Here is a 24144-nt window from a genome sequence, read left to right on the forward strand (position 1 = left end):
AACAGAGAGAAAGTATAGTCTCCCAAGGATCAATATTGGAGCATGTGCTTTAAAACTTGTTCACAAATGATCTATTCTAGAGCAGGCTTCCTCAACCTTGGCCCTCCAGATGTTTTTGGCCTACAACTCCCATGATCCCTAGCTAGCAGGACCAGTGGTCAGGGATGATGGGAATTGTAGTTTCAAAACATCTGGAGGGCTGAGGTTGAGGAAGCCTGATCTAGAGCTAGGAGTGAGCAGTGGGGGATCTGGGTTTGCTGATGACACCGGATTGTTTAGGGTGGTTTAACCAGAAGGGATTGTTAAAAGCTCCAAAAGGATCTTGCCAAACTGGGTGAATGGGCAGTAAACTGTCCTGCTTGTGGGTTTCCCAACTGGTTGGCCATTGTAGGAGTCTGTGTGGGGCAATGGTTAGCATGTTGGAGACCAGGGTTCAACTCCCCACATTGCCATGAAGCTCACTGTGTTATCTTGGACCAGTCTCTATCTCTCAGCCTGACCCACCTCACAGGTGGGGAGAGGAAGTATGCCACTTTGAACTCCATGGAGGAAAGGTGATATATAAATGTAATAGTAAGCCCTGAGTCTAAATTTGCCTGACTGTACCACTGGTTCTTTCACAGCATAGCATGGTTAGTTATCATGTGTTCAGCTGCACTTCTTCAATGTAAACAAGAGGGAGTGTGCACAGCAAAATGCTCTGTGACTGACAAGGCTGGATGGCTTGCCTTTCCTACTCCAATGTTGTGAGAACGGCAAAAGTTCAAAATGAAACCCCTAACTTCAGCAAGGCATTTTGGACAGAGGGATTTTATGGTCCATTGGTAGATAATGAAGAGGAATGGAATCTGTGAAAGGCTGGGCCACACTTATTAGGGAAGCCTTGTCTCAAGCTTTTTCAGCTTCATATCCAAAGACAGGCATTTATCACTCTCAAGAACTCTCTGTGTATATGTTGTTACGGCTAAAATCTGGGTGCGGGGTTACTCTGCCACCCAGCTCATCGGACTAAGTCCGTGGGTCCCTGCGGAAGAAAATGAGCTCAGCCGGACGCAGGAGCAAACTGCAGAAGATCCAAGTTTATTGCGCAACAGGTTCAAGGCGAGATTGAACAGAGAGAAAGGGGTGACATGAACTTTTGAAATTTCCCTCCATGTCCCGGAATACAGTGCAAAATACATCCCAGTTACATCACGAATACATTAAGGAAAGGTTGGGTTACACAGATTACATCATGAATACATTAAGGAGAGGTTGGGTTACACTGGATTAACATATGGAGGAGGGAGGGGGGAATATGCAGAGCTGGAGATATGCGCAGATAAGCACATCCTGAGAAGACAATGGTCCATGTACGCATAGTCTGTCACCTGGCATTGCCCGAGGAAAGGTTTGGCAGAGTGATTTTGACAGGATTACTTGAGAGATTATGGAGGACAGGGGAGGGGTGATGGAGTCCTAGAGAAATTGAGCAAATATATTGTAGTGAAGAAGACATGCCCCCCCTCTTCCGTAACAATGTGAAGGAGGCAAACCAGATGAAATCTTTGTCCTTTCACCTGGGCTTCAGGCCAGCCTTAAAATATCTCTTGTACCACATCCAAAAACAAGAGGGGGGGGAATAGAAATGCCAATGGTTGCTCTTATTTTCTTAGCTCGTTGAAAGCGGATGTCATTGCAGTGACTTGTGCTTTCAGAAAGACGTTTGTTTCAAGGTCTCCGTCTCATCCTGCAAACTTTTGATCCTGGTAAGTGATGCTGAATTTTTACTAGGGCTTCTATTCTATTTAATGTGTTATGTTTATTATTTATTAGATTTGAATCATGTAGAAAGTTTGGGGGGGGGGAATCTGTCCCACTTCCCATTCTATTTTCCATAGACTCTCTTGTTTCCAGCTGCACCAATATGTGAAATGAGGAATGAACCACACACACACACCCCTCAACAAATTAATTCCCTGTTTAGCAGTTTGAGATGGTGCTCCTGAAGGAAGGGACTTGCTTCAGTTTCTGAACTTCTGGCATCCTTTCTTGCATGGACTAGCCAGCCCCCCAATTCCTCAGAGTTTAAAACAATGAGGAACTTTTGCACCTCTCAAGTCTTCACTGTGGTCTTTCAGATTTTGCGGATTTCTTCTAATTTTTCCTCTTGACTTCCTGCAGTTGAAGGAAGCCTCATAGTGGGTTTTCCATTTGTTTTCCCCACCTCCATCCCAAACGATCTGCAATATGTCTGTGGTTATTAAAGATCACAGCATGGTATACAGATACAGCTCGGGTGTGCTTGGCAGCCTTCTCTCTCTAACCCATGTGCGTCAAGCTTTGAGGCAGACTTCCTCCAGCAAAATGGGGGAGGGGCACGACCTAATCTTTATAAGGCAATAGCTCTGCTTCATATTGGATTATTTGATACCAGATGGAATTTAACTTAATTACACTGTCTGAGCAATGAGAACACAGAACTTTGTGAGTCCCTTTTTGAAAGCTGTGAGAACTGGACTTCAGGCCTTTTTTAAATTATAATATATATATATTGATCTTTATTTATTTTTTTTCATTTGGGATGTAAATTAGAGTTGGGGAGAAGAGCAGACTCTCCAGATGTCCCTACTTTCCAGGGATGTCCCTGATTTAGAGAAGCCATCCCGGTTTCTGATTTGATCCCAGAATGTCCCACTTTTCCTTAGGATGTCTTTATTTTCATTGAAGAAATGTTGGAAGGTATGGAGTTATCCGATCCCTGAGCCGTCTGAAGGCAATCCTGTATAGGGAAGTTTTAAAATGTTTAATGTTTTATTGTTATTTTATATACAGTGGTTAAGAACTTAATTCATTCTGGAGGTCTGTTCTTAACCTAAAACTGTTCTTAACCTGAGGTACCACTTTAGCTAATGGGGCCTTCCGCTGCTGCCACGGCACAATTTCTGTTCTCATCCTGAAGCAAAGTTCTTAACCCGAGGTACTATTTATGGGTTAGCAGAGTCTGTAACCTGAAGCATCTATAACCTGACGCGTCTGTAACCCGAGGTACCACTGTATATATTGGAAGTTGCCCAAAGTGGCTGGGGCAATCCAGTAAGATGTGTGTGGTATAAATAGTAAAATTATCATTATGGAATGGGACGTCCGTAATTTCATCGGAGAAATGTTGGAGGGTACGGGACAGAAGGGATTCACGGAAATTCTGTGAGAATCTCACAAAAGTTTGGCAGCAAAGCTAAAATCTCAGGTTCTTTGACTGATTTTGTCTTCTACGATTTGAGCAAAGAGAAAATTTGTCTTCTCTCAAAATGAAGTCACCATTCCAAAGCAAAAAAGATTTCATGGGACTTGCATCCCAAGACCCTGTTCTGCTTCCTTTAGCCTCCTTGCCTCTCTGTAGCTCACATTCCTATTCCACATGGTTTCCACAAGATGAAAAGTGATGGCTTGTTCCCCCTCACCAACCAAAGTCCCTATTCTTTCCAAAGCCACTGACACAATGAAGGGCATTTCAACGCCTATACAGGGATATCTACTGTAGCTTCACAATCACAGCTTTTTCTTCACAGGCTCCTTGTGATGCTGGGAAAATATTTACACTGGAACCTACTTGTGAGTCAGACAGAAGGGGGCATCAAACCGCACCCAGATTTTTAGTAACTCATCAATAGACACAACAGCTACTAATCCTCCCTGGGCTTTAATTTTTACCTTGAGAATAGCTTACGGAGCAGTATGATGAACAAAAAGTCTTATGTGGGAGAAACCCTGTGACTCTTAAGAAGGGAAGATGTTAGTAAAAGTGCTGAGAGCAGAGCAGAAGCCAGTGAACTACAGGTTGGTGAGATGTATATATAGGATGTATTAATCCTCGTACACATTAACCTGGAAGTAGTTCCCATTGAAGTAGATATGCATGAGGTCACATTACTACTCATCATGTAGTAATAGTGTTGCGTGGAGGGGGAACCAGTGCACTCTTTTTTCTTTTAGATTTGTTAACTAACTCAGTGGTGTTGTGGGGCCAGGAATTTGGAGCAGACGTCTAGGGCTCACAAGGGGCAGATGAGCTCCAAAATGCAGCAGGGTTGGATTATCACATTTTGAAGTAAACGAAGAGCAACCCCGCCCAATAAGACCATTAAATCCAGAGTCTGCACTCTTAACAGCAAACTAGAATAACCTTTTTTTAAAAAAAAAAAAATTGGGGAAATTTTGAACTAGGCTCGTTTGCATTGGAAATTTTTCAGTTTGCATCAGAGAAAAATTCTCATATGCTAGAGAGTATGGTTACTTTACTTGCATTTAATAAGTGTTAGAAAGTTTAAAACTTCCCAAGCTTTACCAATAATGCATTTGTGTTTGGCCTTCTTTCACTGTTATCAATGAACTTATGATGTGGAAATTTTTCCATGGAAAAATAAAGCCCTAGTAAAAACTACCACCCCACATCACTGATGCATGCTCACACACAATCCTGTATTCCTCCGCCTCCTCCCCAATCCCATTCCTAACACTTACAGAGCCTTCTCCAATTTGTTGCCTCTCAGATCTTTGGGGCTACAACTCCCATCAGCCATGCTGGCTGAGGCTAATGGGAGTTGTAGTCCAAAACATGAAGAGGGCCCCAGTTTAGCAAAGGCTAACTTACTGTGAGGACCCTGATGAATGGAATAGCGAACGTTCATTCATTTGGGAAGCATTGAAGTAGCATTTCTGCTTTTACCACCTTATTTCTGATTGCCAGCTGCTTTTTGCAAGTCTGTTCAGCATGTTCTCCACTCCCGAAGTGCTGTACACCACTGCCAATGTACTGGGAAGCAACAGCCCATGCTGTCTGCTATGTGGGCAAGCACTGCATTTAAGGAAGATAGGAAAAAAAGCTATCTCTTTATATCACATACTGGCATAAGATATCCATGCTACTGAATACTGTAAATGGAAAATGTATTCCAGGACAGATTAACCTAAAATCTTATTTTTCATCAGGCCATTTAAGGACCTAGGGTTTTTCATTTGCTAACCTGAAAACGTTCCTGTGGCTTCTCCCTGATAAAAAGGCAGAATGGAGTTGAAAGGACACCAGGACAAGGAGAGGGAGATCCTGGGACACAAGTTCAGTGGAATCTTCTTGGAATTGCCATTTCATCTTGAGGGAAGCTTCATTCTTGATTCAAAATTGTGCCCAACTGTATCCAAATGGATAAAAACCTCAGAAACCATTGTGCCAATTTTGGGTAACATCGGTAAAGTTTTGAAGGATTCAGTCCACCATCTTGATTCAAAATGTCACCCAATTGTATCCAAACATGGACAAAAAGCTGCTCTTTGCTCTCAGTAATTATAATGCAAAATTTGGTTATGGTACGTTAAAAGGTGTTCAAACAACTTTCCAAAATATATAGAAGAAGATACTGGCAGTCTCAAATCACCATATCCTTTCTAACAAGATTTTCATTCATCCTCAGCAACCACTCCCAGTCCCTGCCACCACTGCTCCTTCAGTTCTTCTTCTTTCCCCTCTATTTCTGGCTGGGTTTGCTGCTTCATCCCTCCACCTGACCCATAATCCCTGGTGATTCCAGATGTGGCCTACAGTCTTGGGGCTGTTAGGCAGCAATGGCCACTGCACAAAATCGTTATTCTAATCCATTTCTTTTCCTTGAAATACGTTTTCTCCAAACTTCCAATTTAGTACTATAGGTGCTCCAGATGACCCATTTATGGAGCATTCATTCTCATTTTCTTGGACAAAACGTATGTGGTGGTTAGACTAAGTCTGCTCTTTATTGAGCATTTGTTTTGATTTGTTTATGGTGCACTTATAGGACAGTAAGCACTGTGGGTTTTTGGAGACTCTTCCTTTTAACAGACACCATAAATAGTTTGTGTTTCCAGGGCACCATCTCATATTAATTTCTACATCAAATTCTGCTCTGACTACTTTTCTCTCCCTCCCCCCCTAATATATTCTGAAGGCATTTCTTTTTCCTTTTCTTCTATTGTACCTTGTCTCTCACTCTTTCGTAAGCTGCTTTGTGAGGACATAACTCCAAAAAGTAGCTTTCAATATTTTGAAAAGGCAAATAAACTGGATGAGACAGCTGAAAAACCTGCCTGTTATAAATGAGGATCTGCTCCAATCATGGGCAGATTCCATTTTAACAGGGCCAAATCAGCATCACCAGGCACCTGCCGAAGCCCAAAACCTCTTCAGGGCCCCCACTTCCAGCCCCACAGAACCCATTGGCCTTGCTGCAGCTTTTATTTGTCAGTGTCTTCTTGTAACCCTCTCTGGCCCTGGGGCCCAGAGGGAAGGGAAGAAAAAGGCCAGGCCTTTCTCTCTATGTGGTGATGGGGATTGGGATGTGAGGGAGAGACTGACTGAGTGAAGAGGTTGTTGAGGTGTAGAGGGACTCACTGGGCATTTTCCACAAGGGGCTCCCCAGAAACTGATGCCAGTAATGTCACTTTTTCCTCAGCTGAGTATATCAGCACCTGGTGGGCAAAGTAAGGTGGGGAGTGTCTTCAAGAGAAGGAAGGGCAGCAGGTGCCAAGGGGTATCCAGTGCGCCCCCACCATCAAGCAACCTTTTTCAAAACCAGCCACCACACCAGTGCTCCACTTTACATGAGTGTGTCCAGCCCTGGGTGTTTTAAAGAAATGGGTCTGTCACCATCACGTCCAGTTTTGCCTTCATGCCGTGAAAAGTAAAAAAACACACACACAAAAACGAAGAGGGGAAAATATTTGCCTACCGCTTGCAAATTTTTACGATCCCGCTCTAGTGCAGTCCACCCTTTCCTTAGCAATGGAAGCCTCAAAATAAATACAGATCTCTCTCCGGCTCAGTCGAGTGGGTCCATCTAGTTTAATCATCTGTCTAGAGAGGAAACCCATTAGAAGCATGATTTACTTAAGGGCTGTGTTGTTGTTGCTGCTGCCGCTGCTGCTGCTGCAGTTGCAGTGCCTCCTGCCCGCCAATGACTGTGCTAGCGGATCAGATGAGCCTGTTCTTCTTCTTTACCGGTCCCGCTGTCTGTCAGACGATTGTCTCGGGTTTCCTCCACCCTCCCTCCTCTCCTGCCAGTGTCAACTTGTGGCTTTAGATTTAAGGGGTTTGTCTGCCACCGCTCCATCAGACAAGGTCTCTGAGGCAGCTGGAGAGAGCCGGACAGCAGCCAGCACTGAACAGACAGAGCCTTCCTCCTCTCTGGTAGCAGCACCCTGTTCTGGATGCAGTTTTGGGAAGCCTTGCAATGACCTGATCTGCATGCTGTGACCTGTCACTTCTGTTCTCTGCAGTCACTGAAGGAAGAGGAGGAAAGCTATATAGCATCCAAGAGAAACTGTACAGGAATCCTGTGGGAGAGGGAAACCTGCAGGCATACTGGGCTGGCACACCTCCCTCCCTGTTGTCCAGATTGCTACAGGCAAGGACTCTGCTTCCTGGCAAAAGCTCCCACAGCCGTCAGCAGGTAAGAGGAAAACCATCCGGTGTGAGCCTGGGATAAGGATCCCAGCCAAGAAGGGACTGAGTGAGAGAGGGAAGATAAATGAGGGAAAGCGGCAACTCCAGAAGGAGTTTGTGGTTCTTGCAATGCAGAGGATGCTTCCTGGCTCTAGAAAAGACAGCAGTTGCCAAGATTGTTCTGCATGTTGACATTAAGGCAGTGAATTGGGGCTCTTGGCTGAGCAAGACTTACGGTGTACTTTTATGTGCAAATAGCATGGCCCACAGGTTGGAGGGTGTCAGGGAGTAAGAGTCTTCGGAGGCCAGGAAGGAAAGGCTCCCCTTCCCGTACCATCAATTGCGGCAGTGGAAATGATAGGAACTGTACGCTGTATGTTTGCCTAAGAAAAAGAGGGCTTGCTGGATGAGTTTAGCTTGGATGCTAATTGTATGCTTAGTGCTTTCCGTCATAGCAGCAGTAGCAATGTAGTTCCCTAGTTGTGTATTTATTTAATTTATTTGAGTAATGCATTTAATAAATATACATTGTTTAGTTTCCTTTGCCCCCATATCACTCTAACTGTTAAGGATACAGATTCTTCCAAGGTAGCTTACAAGCGAAATCAAAACACATTTAAAAAAATGAGCAGACAATACCAAAACATAAAAATCCATCCAGCTTCTTCCCAGTTGATGTCGGTTGGCTCTATGGAGAATGGAGATGGGGTGGGGATGGGGAACCATCCAGTGGAAGCAGAAGAAGACTTCTAACAATACTGTGGCCTGGTCCTCTTTTCCCCACAGGTCAGTAGGTGGTAGGTGGCCCTTGGGATAGAAGCTACAGTTTAGCTGAAGGAGGCTGGGGTGTCTTCACCACCTGCCTCCCGCCATTATTCATGCCTCTTCTTTCCTTTCTGCTTGTGACATGCCACAATCTGAGAGTGCTTCCAGACAGGATCTATTGTTGGATTGGTGCTGCCCTTACATGCAATTTTTTAAAGCACCCAGAAAGCATCATTGACAACCTATGTCCTCCCTTAACTATTGATTTACCCTTTCTGTGAAAAAGCTGGTAAGTTAAAAAGCAAACAAACCTGTTGCCAACGACCCATTTCTGATATCTGTTTGACCCTTTTGCAATATTAAGCCCTGGTTTGGAAGCACCCTGAGTGATGGGGCTCTAAAGGAGCCTTACGTGTGCTGTTTATGTACTCAACATATCTCCTAAAGCATTGTCTATCTATTTATTTATTTATTTATTTATTTACACAATTTATATAGCACTTAACTACAATCATCTCTACAGGGACACGGGTGGCGCTGTGGGTTAAACCACAGAGCCTAGGGCTTGCCGATCAGAAGGTTGGCGGTTCGAATCCCTGCGACAGGGTGAGCTCCCGTTGCTCAGTCCCAGCTCCTGCCAACCTAGCAGTTCGAGTGCATGTCAAAGTGCAAGTAGATAAATAGGTACCGCTCCGGTGGGAAGGTAAACGGTGTTTCTGTGCACTGCTCTGGTTTGCCAGAAGCTGCTTAGTCATGCTGGCCACATGACCCGGAAGCTGTACGCCGGTTCCCTTGGCCAATAAAGCGAGATGAGCCAGAGTCGGCCACGACTGGACTTAATGGTCAGGGGTCCCTTTACCTTTACCTTACAATCATCTCTAGTGCTGTACAAGAAATATAGGATGAGGTGAAGAATTTGGGGGGGGGGGTTGTTACTGCACTATTTATTGCAGATTCTGGAGTGATTTTATCTGGTCCCTGGTGGCTCTCCATGTTTTAATTGCTGTGTGGTAAAATGTTTGCTCACAGCTTTACACAGCTTTACACAGATATAGAAAAGAGAATGATCTTTCTGGTGTTGTGTGTTTGTGAAGGAAGATGCAACATTTTAATGTTAAATCTCAGTTGGCATTTTAAAACCAAGTCTTACAGTTGTTTGGATGGTGACAATGGTGGTGGTGCCTGTCGTCTTGTTAGCTTGTTGGCTTGCAAAGCAAAGTACAATTCTGTCCCCAAAACCATTGCCTGGAAAACATCTCCACTCTGTTACATTTGACCACATGAGATACAAATGGCTATAGGACAGGGATGTGGAAGCAGATATTTGCCTGATTGCCTGTCTCTCCATCTGCTTGTTTTGCTTGTTTGAGATATGATAGCTCCATGATGTGAATTTCCCACATTCACACACACCTGGGGTGGGGGTGGGGAGGATATCTATCTACCATTCCAACCTACAGAGTACTATACTGTTACAGTCATGATCTTTGATAGACCTTTCTTGCCTTCATATTGCAATCCTGTCACATGCCTATTGTGATGCTCACCACACTTCACCAACAGAGAGAAGCTCTAAGGGTGCGGTGCTTTGGTTTCCTTTGGAAGGAGGACACTGAAGGCCTATTGGCATTGTGTAATATTTGCACTTCTTTACAAACACGCAGGTCAAGCATAGGTGGAGGCTTGTGTTAAAAATTCCAGCAGGCAGCCAAGGTCCATTGCTCCAGGGAAGCGGCCAGCACCCTGAGATGTTTATGGAGACCAAACTCAGCTCTCTCTGGGTGCTTCCAGATGATCTCTTTATTAAAAGAGATTAACCCTCTTCTGGGCAAATATCAAATTTTACAACAATAAACTTTCAGTCAGATTTATGGTGGTATAGCAGAGACGAACTGCTGCAGGTTTTGCTAGTGCATTTTCACACATTAACATATTTCAGACACATCATGCAAATCCAGAGATCAAGTACCCCAATTTGGAGTTTCCCTACTTAGATATTGAAATGAAAGCTACCTGAAATGGAATGCCGTTTAATATGCCATTGGTTGGCCAAAACTAATATTTGATTAAATTTAAATTTAGTACCAAGCAGTACTATTGAGTTCAAGGTAAAGGAGCACAGTAAGGTATCTAAAATCTTCTGCCACTATACACCTCAACCTTTTGTAGTTTATAAAAATAACACCTGTTGAGCTAGTGACTTATAGCTAGGCAAACATGTTCTACTTAATGAGGTCTACAAATGTTTGAGATTTCAAACTCATCCAATAAAAATGGTCAAATGTACAGCAAGATTTAAAGTGCTGAATATGGACATGTCTCCTCTTTTTATTCCAATTTTTGAACAACCATACCATTTATTGCTTTGCTATTTTGGTAAAAACCACTTATGTGCTTGATTCAAGCTTATCAGGGAAAGCAATCATTCATTGGCCTGGTGAGGTTCTGAACATGAGGATGGAAACAAGAACTGAAAACTGCCCAGTGCTCTCTTGATGAAGGGCAATAAAATTTTTTAATTCATAATAATAACTACAGCCTATGGGAATAAGACTTGGCCTTATATTAATTTCTCCTAACTTGTTCTCCAAAATAACAGCGCTATGTGAAGGGGGATAATTTTCAGTGCCATTGTGATGGCATTCTCTTGGGCCTTTTGGTTGTCAGTGATATATCCTCACATCAAATTGCTCTATGAATTAGTTATCACTGAGAGAAGAATTGGCATAGCTCCTACTAGAAAGTGTTTGGGAGCCCCCAACTGGTTCTTCCAAGCCCCCTCTAGGTGATTGTCTGACTCATGAAGATACTTAAGTTTGGACATATTGAGGTAAATAGTTATTTGGTGCTTGACATCATTCGTGTCTTAATGTCTAGTAAACTTAGTTGAAGGACTGGGTGGTTTTTCCTGAACTTTGGCCCTGTTGTAGTTCTAGTTGTTTCTGCTGAATGGATCTAGTTGCCAGGTGTGTGGATGGAGGCTCACTCACAATGGCAGATGTACCTATCAATTTTAGTAGAGTCCAAATACATGATATAAACATGCAATAGAAAACAAGCTCAGGAACTACTGACACAATAAATATTTTTTTGCCATTGAAAGCACTATTTTTAAAGGATTAGATCAGTTGTCACTAATGGTATTTGTCAGTGTGAAAGAGGGTGTATTTATCGCCCCGCCATCTGACTACATTTGTATCTTTGTTTGAAATCCCTGGGAGTTAAACTGCTTGCTGAAGTAATGCAGTAATGTTTTGGGTGTCTCAATGCAGCTAAAACCAAGCCCTCTTTCCAGCTCTGCTGAAATCACATTGCTAAAGCCCCCATGGGCATTGCTGCACTTCCAGTAATGAGTATCATTAGGTAACGCTTCAAGGTGCTTGATTACAGGATATGATACATCCTATCTGGGAGCTGCCAGACACTGCATACATACTAGATCTTTAAACTGTATCCTTCAAAGCACATTCCTCTCTTATAGAATCCTGGGGAACTGTAGTTTGTTGAGGGTGCTGAGAATTGTAGCTCAGTGGGGGTTAAGCTACAGTTCCTAGGATTCTTTGGTGAGGCGGAGAAATGTGCTTGTGTTCACAGTGAAGAAGTGCGCTTTGACACATGTGTCAGGCAGGGCAACAGGGACTGAAAAGCGCAGTCATAATAGATGTAGCATGATAGACATGGATACCACTTCCTTCACTCTTTTTTTAAGAGGAAAAGCAATTGCAGCTGCAATCAGGAGCAGAGAAACAGTGGAAGGACCAGCTGCGAAAACCTTTCTTCTCCATCTGCTTTCCTGCTCAAAATCAAACTCTCTCTTCCACCTCCTGGGGGAAATGGGTGGATCGTTTCTGTGTGGGTGGAGAAGCAACTGGGAAGCCATTTTGAGAGTGTGTGATTGGGAAGGAATAGTCACAGAGGACTTAAGCAGCTTCTCCCCCTGCTGCCATTTCTTCATTCCCCATTGTAGCGTTTAGGGCTACTTATAGTTTAATACAACAACTGTGAAACTATTATATGTGTCTACCTTCTAACACCCAGTTTGTCCCTGAGTGGTTCTGTGACTTGTGATAGGGTGGAGGCAAGGCCTCTCCTCTTCCCGGAGGGGAGGGGTTGTGAGTGGGAGCAGCTTCCCGCAGCAGCAGGGAGGCGTATTCGGCTCCCTGCTTCTGATTTGCCCTGCTGCAGCGACCAAGCCCTTCAGCCGGCCAATAGGGCTGGCTGGTGGGTGGGGTTAGCTGTATTTAAGCAGCCACGGCAGCGCTCTGTCCCCAGTCTGTTCCATAGCAGCAGCAGCGCTGAGCTCATTGAGACAGGAACATGGGGAGGCAGCAGTGAGGTAGGGGAAGGAACACAGGGTGGATGCTTGGACTGATGGGAACTATAGTTCAAAATAGCTAGAGGTACCAGGCTGGCAAAAGCAGCTTCAGGTACGCACACCCATCCTGATATGCAAGGTACCTTCCTCATCACCATTTGTGTTTCCAGAGCCCATTTTGAGCGGTCTGATGATTTCTCCAGAAGGCTTCCAAGTGCAGACTCACGCACGAGATTGCCTTGTCCCTTCTGTGAATGGGGGAAAGCTCAGAAAAGTGCAGGGGAGATCACATTTGAGTTGTTTGCTTCCACATTACTCGGCTCACGAGAGTAGAAAGTTCATGTGAGTAATTATTTCTGGAAGCGAGCAGCTGGCTGATTATTAACATAGACTCACAGAGAAACGTCCGCGCTACCATTCATATGCATTATGAGGTAATGCTGCACCCCGCTGACACATAGATTAGTCTTCATTTGAGGTAAGGCAGGATGGGGGGGGGAGAACACATGAGAAGTGACCATGTATGGATATGTAGATTCCATATGTTGATCTAATGAACAGATTGCCTAAATTTGGAGGAGTATTCAGGACATGGGGTATATAGAAGTGAGCCAATATTGGCTGAATCATGAAAGGAAAAGTAATAAGAATCTCAGGTGATTGAAAAGTTGTTTGTATTACAGCATGGAATTAATTTGCAAACTTGAAATCTATGGTGTATGTATGTAAGTATAGTCTTGGGGGAAGGTTTCCTCATTTCACGTGCATGGCTCATTATATTTCCCCAAGATTCTTCCAGGGAGGGTGGTTGAGGAGCTGCAAGATGTTGTGGACCTTTCTCTCCATGGACAAAGGGGGAGTTCTGGAGGTAGAGCCTGGGCCTCAATAGTACTGTACAGTGCCGGAAACCTCCACTGCCAGTGCAGCAGGGTCAGAAATGAGGCATGTTGGGGGCAGATGTCCTGATGTAGCCCTGGAGAAGCTACCAGCCAGCCCTGGAGCCCTGGTCATCTAATCCAAACCCCTCCAGTGCAGGAATCTTTTGTCAACGTGAGGCTCAAACAACCCATGACCCTGAGATTTAAAGTCTCATGTTCTACCAACTGAGCCATCTGCCTGCTAGCTTCTAAAACATTATCTGTATGTGTCTGACATGGAGACCAGAACACTGGTGGAGGGGCCTGCCCAGTCTCCTGTTCATTGGACCAGTCCAAATACTGAGCTTTAAGTACAGATGGGAGCACATTATTGCCTTCAATAATATGTGTGAAGGAATGATGCTTCTTGTATGTGTGTGGCATTCACCTAGGTGTGTCAATTTCATAGATGCTTAGTTAGTAAGTAACAATGCAAACAATTTTGCATTGATGTGACTCATAATTTTTCCAACATAAAATAATAGGCGATTGATATACTGATTTTCTTAAGGCATTGGTTGGTTTACTAATCTCATGAGACTCTGCTAATCTTATTTTGTGAATAACCAATGTTATATGATCACAGCCTCACTGAGTGAATAAGTGCAGTTTAAAAAATTGTGGAAAAACTAACTGTTCATGTCCCTGCTCTATTATAAGCATCTTATTTTTTAGCTTAAATAGTAAAATTCATTCATTACAGCTGAACCCATTGTTTGATCTGATCTCTTTGCAAGCCTGGAATTAGCTACCTTGAAAGGGTAGGTATTAGTCTTTTTTGTACTTCATGACAATTCAAGGAATTTCCCCTTAAGTACCTTGTATTTGTGAGCTTGAATCTGGCCCAACATGCTTCATATTGAATGCCTTGCCTACTTGCAGGTGTTAAAGTGGAACTGCTCTTAATGATAGCTTAGAGGTTTCGGCCAGCAACGAATGCGTCAGCCTGCCTCCCCATAGGAGTGAGTCACTGGAAGCTTATTATGTCAGTACTTCATCATCTGCATTGTCTCCTATTGTCTTCCTGGCACGATTCAAAGTTTGAAAAAGAAGGAGGAAAGCCATAGATCCCTTAAAGCCTTTGACCCAACATATCTAAGGGACCACCAACTCTCCGTGATGGTCTGGAAAAAGCCATTTTGAACTGGCCATTCACGTGGTAGGGCCAGATTGCATCTCTGTGCATTATTCCCGATGCCATGCCACAACTGCAGGCCGACATGCTGCCTTCCTATAGCACCTCCTGTCTTTTGTACATGTATTGTCCAAGTGGTTCAGCATTCCAGTGGCACCCATCTGAACAGTGGCTAACACTAGCCAGAGTTTTATGTTTTAAGGTTAGTGCTAACCATGGTTAAGATTAATGCCAGTGAAAATGGTACCCAATTTTACAAGGCAGGGAGAGTGTGAGGGAAATTTGTGTGCAAGAACAGAGAAACTTTGAGGACGGAATGTACATAGGGCATGTACACACTGCATGATAGTGTGCATTCAGTGCTGAATGCAGGTGCCTAGGACTCTATTCTTGCACACAGAGCCTAGGACTTGCCGATCAGAAGGTCAGCGGTGAACTCCCGTTGCTCGGTCCCTGCTCCTGCCAACCTAGCAGTTCGAAAGCATGTCAAAGTGCAAACAGATAAATAGGTACCGCTCTGGTGGGAAGGTAAACAGCGTTTCTGTGTGCTGCCCTGGTTCACCAGAAGCGGCTTAGTCATGCTGGCCACATCACCCGGAAGCTGTACGCCGGCTCCCTCGGCCAATAAAGCGAGATGAGCGCCGCAACCCCAGAGTCGGTCATGACTGGACCTAATGGTCAGGGGTCTCCTTTACCCTTTACCTAAACATGATGTCACCCCCACCCCACACTATTTGTTAATCTAAAAGTGCATTCTTCTGAAAAGTTTAATGTGTACATAGAGGGCACTTTCTCAGGTCACTTCCCATTGGGCAGACCTCCTGACATTGCAGGGCTGTGGCGCTCTGCCTCGCCATGTTTAAATGGTTTATGAATAAAATAGGCAAACTAGGAAGTGACTGAGGTGCCTCTGTATACTGGTTTACAGTGGTGCCTAGGGTTAAGTACTTAATTCGTTCCAGAGGTCTGTTCTTAACCTGAAACTGTTCTTAACCTGAAGCACCACTTTAGCTAATGGGGACTCCTGCTGCTGCTGCTGCGCCGCCACCACGCGATTTCTGTTCTCATCCTGAAGCAAAGTTCTTAACCCGAGGTAATATTTCTGGGTTAGTGGAATCTGTAACCTGAAGCGTAAGTAACCTGAAGCGTATGTAACCCGAGGTACCACTGTATATCCTCTATATACCAGTATATCCACACACTCATTTCAAGTCCCTCTTTTGAAAGACTACAGTTTTTTAAAAGACCTGTGGAAACACTAGTTGAGGGGAAGGGAATAGAGAAGACGACTGTGTACTAGTCTGAAATTTTGCCCACCTGTGTATACAGACAACAGGGATAGCAGTTACAACTTTAAATGACATTATCATGAGAAGGTGTGTACAATTGCAAACTACTCTGTACAAAGTACACTGTGGAAAAAATGACTCCATGTGTACACAGGGATAGTCTGTTCCTGATCCCGTAATAATTGTTAAAATGTTTTTCAGAGAATTAAATCTGCCCAGGCCCTCAATAGCAGTAGCATAAGTATAGAACTTCCTTCTCATGCAGCAGAGATAGCCACTGTGTTGCTCTCCAGAGATTTGACTACAGTGCCCATCATCCCTGAGGACTGATGGGAGTTGTAGTCTAACATGTGGAAGGCCGCAGGTTCCTCACCTTGCACTACAGAGTGTGTAGATGGCTTTAAAACTAAATTCTTCTATACAGTTTATATATGCACACACATATACAGTGCCTTAATGAACAGTAACCTTGATGCAAATCTCAAAGCAGAGCATTTTTCTTTTAGGATGTAAGCAACCCAATTGCAAATGGACATGTTGGTGCAAGCTCACTCTACTCACCAGAAGAGATGCTTCATTCAGAATAGTTTCCTACAAGGAAATAACTTTCTTAGGATGTCATATACTCATCACTCGAGGCAGTGCAAACGTAGTTTTCCAACAGTATAAAAAAGTGATAAAATGATATTCTTGTGAAAATATAAATGCACGCTGTCACCCCACGGTTCAAATTTTGACACAAGCTGAAGCTCTCCTTATGCTGGTTGATAAAGTGCCTGTACACCACTTGTCTGTTGTCCGCTTTTTGACCAGCATCAAACCAAGTGGACCAAGTTTGGACCAAGTCGAAACTGACTTCACTTAAAAGCATTGGGTTTAAAGTGTGAGGAGAAATACCTGCCATGGCCCATTCACACGTAGAAGTCATCAACTGGCTTGCTGTTATCAAGGGACCAATAAGCAGGGGGTTGTTCCCGGCCTTAGCTATTGCTAAGCACGATGAAAGGTGCACTTTTCTCTCTCTTTTACGCAATCATCCGGACACACATCGTACAAACAGAATCCAAATACTGGTCGTTTTGTTCATTTTCATGGTGCTTCTCCTGACTAAGTTGTGGGTTCTCTTTTGCAAACAGAAGAGGAAGGGCAAAACAGCAAAGAAGTTGTTCTTACCCTGTTTATAGTCTGGCTAGAAATAGCAGGTATCTTGTTTGAGAGTCTGCCCTACATTTATTTACATTCTCTATCCAGCAGTGAAAAATGGCGCCACATCTATTTACATCACTTAAGGGTCTCACTCTCTGGAGCAGCAGATTCTTTGAGTCTCTCTTTTAGGCGCTTTTCAGAAGTCCAATAAGCTGAATGAGTTTGGTATTTCACTGGTTCAAGTTTAGGCAAGGGCATGGAGAAAAAATGTGTTCTGCATGGTTAGGAAAATTCTACAAATATGTCTTTTCCACTGAATTTTCAACCACTTGAGGTAAGACACTGACACCTTGACTTCCTAGTCTACTGCAATAGCTCCAGATCCAAGTGATACCCAACCAGCCAAAAACACCCTGGGTCTGAAGTAATTTGGGTGTATAATATTGCAATGATAATACAGCATAGAAACAGGAAACTTCCAAGAAGGCCAACACCCATCCCTACTTCAGGCCAAGATTCAAAATGTGAACAAGCTGTGCACCTAACTGCAGGAAAGACCATGGGGCATCTCTTCTTCCTCACCTTCCAGAGATTGTCCTAGGTAATTGTTAGTTAAACCAGTGACAACAAATAATGAAATCTACTGACAACTGGTCCTGTATAGGTCCTCTTGAAATGAATTCCAAAGGTAGGAGTTTTGTGAATTGCACCTATGTAATAAGAAGAACACTCTAGATGAAACTTCCTAATGTTTAGTTGGAATCTCCTTTCTTGTAATTTGAATCCATTGGTTCAGGTCCTACCCTCTGAAGCAGAAATAAAAAAAGCTTGTTCCATCTTCCATGTGATAGCCCTTCAGATATCTGAAGATGGCTGTCATTAGCGTTGGAATAATAGGCATGCATTTCAAGCAAATATAGACTCTTCTTTAGCATTGATTCATAAGGCCTGTTTTTGTACTTTGTCTCTTCATATACTACTTACCTAAATCTTAAGAGCATCATCAGAGGCCCTTCTCTGAGCTTCCCAGCAAGCTGTGATACAGCGGGTGGTCAAATGGGAAAGGACCTTCTTTGTACTGGCCCTTAGTTGTTGAATGCTCTACCCAGAGAGGCTTGCCTGGCACCTACTTTATTATTATTATTATTATTATTATTATTATTATTATTTTGCAGCAAAGATCTTTGATCTGCTCAGGCCTTTTAAACTCTGTACTTGCCTTGTGTAGTATTATGTTGTGGTCATTATAATTCTGTGGAGTTCTTAAGGGTTTGTTTTTTTGTATATTTTAGAGATTGCTATGATTTTTAGACTTCCTGGTTTAAAAATAATTGTATTTACTTTTACCATGTTTTAAGTGCTTTTGTGCAGAATTTTCTTTCTCTGGGATTTGCATTATTTTTATATGCCAACCAGAGAATAGTTGTTATTGGGCAACTAAGAAATAGAATAAACACAACAGGATACAGCACACACATGCTGCTGAGCCAAAATGCTGGTTCACACAGCCCAGCTCAATCTATTCTGACTGCAGCAGTGACAGCAACAGTATTCCAGGCAAAAGTCCTACCCCAACTCTGCTACGGGAAATTATGTTAACTGGGAATGAGATTGAATCATGCAAAAAATGTAGGGTGTATAATTGAGTTTGGGCCCCTCCCAAAAAGGTGCAGTGCTCTTTTACTTGATTTCTCATACTCACTGTGCAAATTTATTTTTTATGGCTTCCTTCTTCATTTCCCTATATGTGAGTCAGTCCTGGGAAAGAATCAGCTTTTTTCTCAGATGCATCTTAAAGGGAGAAGCAGTCAAATGCACATGCATGGCACATTTTTGACATAGCACATAAATTTATAAATAAACAAACAACACCAGGTGACATCAGGTGGGGGCAGGTAGAGGGGCAGCTACCAATGCATGATTGGATGCCCTAAAGTCAGTTTGCCCAGTCCTCTGATATCACTGGGACTTCGGGTGAATTTGGCCCACGAGACTACTGATAATGATCTGGCCCACAGAGCCAAAAGGGCTCCCCACCCCATTCATTAGGGTATTGTACTATAACAAATGGGAGGTGGGACATAATTAAATAAATCAATTTAAACTGCAAAAAGGCATGGAAAGGGCAAAAATGGTGTGAAAAGAGCGGGAAAGCAGCTAGCAATCCTGGGAGCCTTTGCGCCAACCTTTGGGGACTGAGAGCCACCATCGCCACCATTCATGCCAGTCTGGTAAGTGCTTCTGGCTTTTTTAAAGGGTTTTTAAAAGGGTTTTAGAGGGTGTTGACAGGCTTTTTAGCTGGTGTTCCCCAATATATGCAATTCCACATATACACTCGGTGCCCGGGAAAATAACTGCCCTTCATCCAAGGATTACACAGTGGTTTATGGTATAAAAACACAAAAATACATAATGTAATAACAAACAAAACAATACTCTACCACAGTTTAAAAGACCATAGATTTTTTAATTAGCCAAAGACCTGGGAGAAGAGGAATGTTTTTCCTGGTGCCTGAATATATGCAACGAAGCCGCCAGGTGAGCCTCCCTGGGGAGAGCCACCACACAGAAAAGGCACCTGTAATGTTTAACAAAAGAAACACATAATGTGACATCATCAGATTCACCATTTTCCTACCCTCACTCAGATTCATTGAATGCACGCTTGCAGGGAGAGAAGTGCTGACTACAATCATGCTGTTTGGTGCCATTTCTGTTACAGCCCAATACCCTAATATGAACAACAGTGGTACCTCGGGTTAAGTACTTAATTCGCTCTAGAGGTCCGTCCTTAACCTGAAACTGTTCTTAACCTGAAGCACCACTTTAGCTAATGGGGCCTCCCTCTGCTGCTTCGCTGTCGCTGCACGATTTCTGTTCTCATCCTCAAGCAAAGTTATTAACCCGATGTACTATTTCTGGGTTAGCGGAGTCTGTAACCTGAAGTGTATGAAACCCGAGGTACCACTGTACATCAGAGACATGCCACAAAGATGTGTGTACTCATATACTGAACGTGCTAAGGAGAAGGGGGAGTGGTGAGGATCAGCAGCTTTCACCATATGTCTCTGTATACATGAAGGCCCCTTTGGAAAGATTGTCCTATCTGGTGAAACCTCAGTTGTCTAGGGCTAGAACTGCCTTCTGCACCTGTTGCAGCCCCAAACATCTGGAGGGCACCAGAATGGCGGAGGCTACTGTGAAGCCTACAAAACCACAATATCAAGCAAATCATTACTAAGAAGATGTAATTTTTATGTGGAAGAAATTCACAGAGAACATACATGTTGTAGCAGCTGTGATGACAGTATACTTTCCACTGGGTGGGAAGCAAGCATATCAAGAGGGGAAAAACATCTCCTGGGTCTGTTGTTTCTCTGGCCTGCGATACGTTGTGATATCTTAGGGGTGCTGGAAAGGGTTTTCATTTTTTTTAAAAAATGATATTTATTAAAAGTTTAACAATTACAAAAAAGAGAGAAAAAAGAGACAATAAAGAGTTACAATACATCAAAAAAATAAAAAGCAGAATAAAAAACAATACAGCACAACAATAAAAAACAAAACAAAAAACAAAACAAAAACATTTAAAACCCCAAAACATTTAAAAACACATCCAGTATTTCCATGTCTTTGTCTTTCATTTACTTGTTTCATCGACCTCCTCGCACCTCCCTTTTTTGTATTCTAATTCAATTTAGCTATTTCAGCAAATCCTTTCCATCTTTCTCAATTTTTGTTCTATAAATTACCTTAACCCAATCTGACCTTAAATTTTACACTTTAGCCCATTAACAATCCATTTTTACTTAATTCTTTATAACATTTTGCTGGAAAGGGTTTTCAGAGAGTGTCCGTTTAAACCAGATGTAACCACTCCTTAAAGAGACATAAATAGATGAGATATACACCCCGAGGCCTGACTCTTTGTGGCAATAAAGATTTCATCACACATTATAGGGCAGATGGGTGTTAGTTCATTGAGAGTTCTGGCTTGTAGCATAGATTTGTTTAGTTACCATTTTTGACCTCTTTCACCATCAATGGAACAAATGGCTTTCTGTGGGCTGATTCTCATGTTACTCCTTAAAGATATTAGCATAGTGTCATAGACTCAGAGGGCACACTCCGGTGTGAAGGTATGTGAGAACCGAGAGGGAGAAGTGCCAAGAGGCAAGCCTGTCTCTGACAGCTGTTGCAAGCATTAATACTTTGGGCTTACTGCACATTAAATTATTTGCACAAGTGGTCTGTTCAGGTCTGCTCACATGAACAGGGGAATATGTTATAGCAGGGGCGCCAGGGTGGCGCAACTCCCATCAGCTGCAGACAGCATGGTCAATATTCAGGGATGGTGAAATGCTTACTCCTAGGTAAGTGTGTACAATGCGTTGTACAATCGTCATCCTTGAAGACAAAAGCTGCATGCCTGTGTATACTTAAGCTCTGTTAGACTTAAGAACAAACATTTAAAGGATTAAGCTCTTAGGAACCAAAGGAAGCTGTTTTGCATCAAGTTAGATCATTGCTTGATTGAGCTCAGTATTGCCTACACTGACTGACAGAAGCTCCTTCTGGTTTCAGGCCGTGGTCTTTCCCCATCCTACCAGGAGGGCCAGGGATTGATCCTGGGGCCTTCTGCATGCGCAAAATGTTCTCTGCCACTGATCTACTGTTCTACTGCAAGTAGCTGTGAGAAGTTCCCACATAGAGAGAGAACCACAGGATAAATGCTCCTTAAGTGCATATCTCCTTGGTAGTAAGCTACCATAATAACTATCCCTACATAGAAATGATTATCTTAGGGCAATTTGTGTTTACTTGGAACTTCTTCCTTTAGATATAGGAAGATATAGGAAAGGGTTCATCAACTGGTAGCCAGGAGATAGACAGTTCCAATTGCACGGCAGAAAGCGTCTCCTTCTGAATGTCAGAAGGAGCGACATTTGAGACTTCATTAGTTTCCTTGATTGGTATGTCCTGCGCCTGATAATTAGGTCTGAAGATCTGAACCTCCCCTGGCAGCCTTGGAGAAGTTGCTTGGGAACAGCAGCTTACCGGAAAGCAACATAAGCCTTTCAATATATAAATAGCTTGGGGACAGCCCTTCTCTGACACGCTGTTGACCCCATTCTGCCAACTGTTTTCTCATCTCAGATAAATTGCTGATTTACATTATTAAACCAGTTCTCTTGATGCCTCCATCTGCATACTTGTCTAGGATTATTGTAGGTGATGGGTTTTTAAGGACATTTTTATTTTGATAACCTTGTGGTCAGTGTTATTCATCATCTGTGCGTTCAGCATAGAATCTGTTTCTGGAATCTCAAAAATCTAGGTGAGCCTTATCAAAATAATTCCTTCTAACCCTCCCTGGCCCTTAGGACTAGCCAGCACTTTCTGTAATAAACATAAGTAAATAAAAAAACAACCCCATGCGTTCTTAGCCTTGCCAGCTTTCCCAAATGTTTATAACTGGAATAGATAATGCAGGTTAAACATTTGTGCCTATTTTTTTATTTACATGATTTATTCCAAGCACAGAACTTGGAGTTCCCAAGCAGGCATTTGATTTTCTTATTTCCACCTACCCCACCGCATTGTTCAGGCCAGTTTAATTGTGATGAAAGACTGAATTTGGAGACTCACTTCTGCTGAGTTGGCATCATTAGGCACCTGCTGAGTCCCATGCCTCAGTAGGGGCCCACTGTCAATCCTGGGTGTCTCCTGTCCCCATGGTCCTCCCTACTTGCTGCTGTCACCTTGTCCATCTGCACCCTCCAAGGGAACAGAGAGAGGAGGGGGGGAAGCATCACTAACCTCGTTCTCCCCTGTCCTCTCCCTTTGGGAGGTGTTGCCTGTGAAGCTCATAGAAAGGCAAGTGAATGGGCACAGGCAAATTGCAATGGTGGCCGTGGCCTAGCATGGGTTTCCAGCACCCAGAGTTGAACAGAGGGGTGGGTGGGAGAGAAACAAAGAGAGTACACATGCACATTTAATTGCCTAACATCCAGGTCACATAGGAGATTGCAGCCGCAAAGATAAGAAAAGAAGAGTCATTCTGTTGTCTGGAGAGGTCACTTTCTGGTTCGCATGGAGAAGCTGTTTCCAACGGAGCCCAGCGACAGAAGCTGTATCAAGGCAGTACTGAGTGTTGAAATTTTGCACCTGGGGCGACCTGCTCTGTGGTCCCCATGCTACACCACTCAGTGGTGGCAAGAAGATGAAAGATGATGGATGGCGGCTAACAGATTGAGGTTGAATCCTGACAAGACAGAAGTACTGTTTTTGGGGGACAGGAGGCGGACAGGTGTGGAGGATTCCCTGGTCCTGAATGGGGTAACTGTGCCCCTGAAGGACCAGGTGCGCAGCCTGGGAGTCATTTTGGACTCACAGCTGTCCATGGAGGCACAGGTCAAATCTGTGTCCAGGGCAGCTGTTTACCAGCTCCATCTGGTACGTAGGCTGAGACGCTATCTCCCTGCGGACTGCCTCGCCAGAGTGGTGCATGCTCTGGTTATCTCCCGCTTGGACTACTGCAATACACTCTACGTGGGGCTACCTTTGAAGGTGACTCGGAAACTACAACTAATCCAGAATGCGGCAGCTAGACTGGTGACTGGGGGCGGCCGCCGAGACCATATAACACCGGTCTTGAAAGACCTACACTGGCTCCCAGTACGTTTCCGAGCACAATTCAAAGTGTTGGTGCTGACCTTTAAAGCCCTAAATGGCCTCGGTCCAGTATACCTGAAGGAGCGTCTCCACCCCCATCATTCTGCCCGGATGCTGAGGTCCAGCGCTGAGGGCCTTCTGGCGGTTCCCTCATTGCGAGAAGCAAAGCTACAGGGAACCAGGCAGAGGGCCTTCTCGGTAGAGGCGCCCGCCCTGTGGAACGCCCTTCCAGCAGATGTCAAAGCGATAAACAACTACCTGACATTCAGGAGACATCTTAAGGCAGCCCTGTTCAGGGAAGTTTTTAACATGTGATATTTTACTGTATTTTTTGTTTTTATGGAAGCCGCCCAGAGTTGTTGGGGAGGCCCAGCCAGATGGGCAGGGTATAAATAATAAATTTAAAAAAATTAATTAAAAGAAGGAGGGGGTCCCACTCAGGAAGCAGG

At 43.7% G+C, this 24144-nt stretch overlaps 1 protein-coding gene across 6 annotated transcripts in view; it reads left to right on the plus strand.

The window, feature by feature from the left end:
- The first annotated feature begins 1657 nt into the window (after positions 1 to 1657).
- FGF1 (fibroblast growth factor 1) overlaps positions 1658 to 24144 on the plus strand; it is a 53223-nt gene continuing 30736 nt past the window's right edge. For 2 of the 6 annotated variants that reach the window (XM_082213531.1, XM_082213537.1), the window contains exon 1: positions 6996 to 7460. The gene's annotated coding sequence lies outside the window, so the exon portion shown is untranslated. Of the gene's footprint in view, positions 1753 to 6995; positions 7461 to 14167; positions 14212 to 24144 lie in introns of those variants that run through there. The other 4 variants (XM_082213532.1, XM_082213533.1, XM_082213536.1 and 1 more) reach the window with 4 other exon arrangements.

This window comes from Podarcis vaucheri (genome assembly GCF_965113315.1).
Source record: "Podarcis vaucheri genome assembly, chromosome: 2".
NCBI lineage: Eukaryota > Metazoa > Chordata > Lepidosauria > Squamata > Lacertidae > Podarcis > Podarcis vaucheri.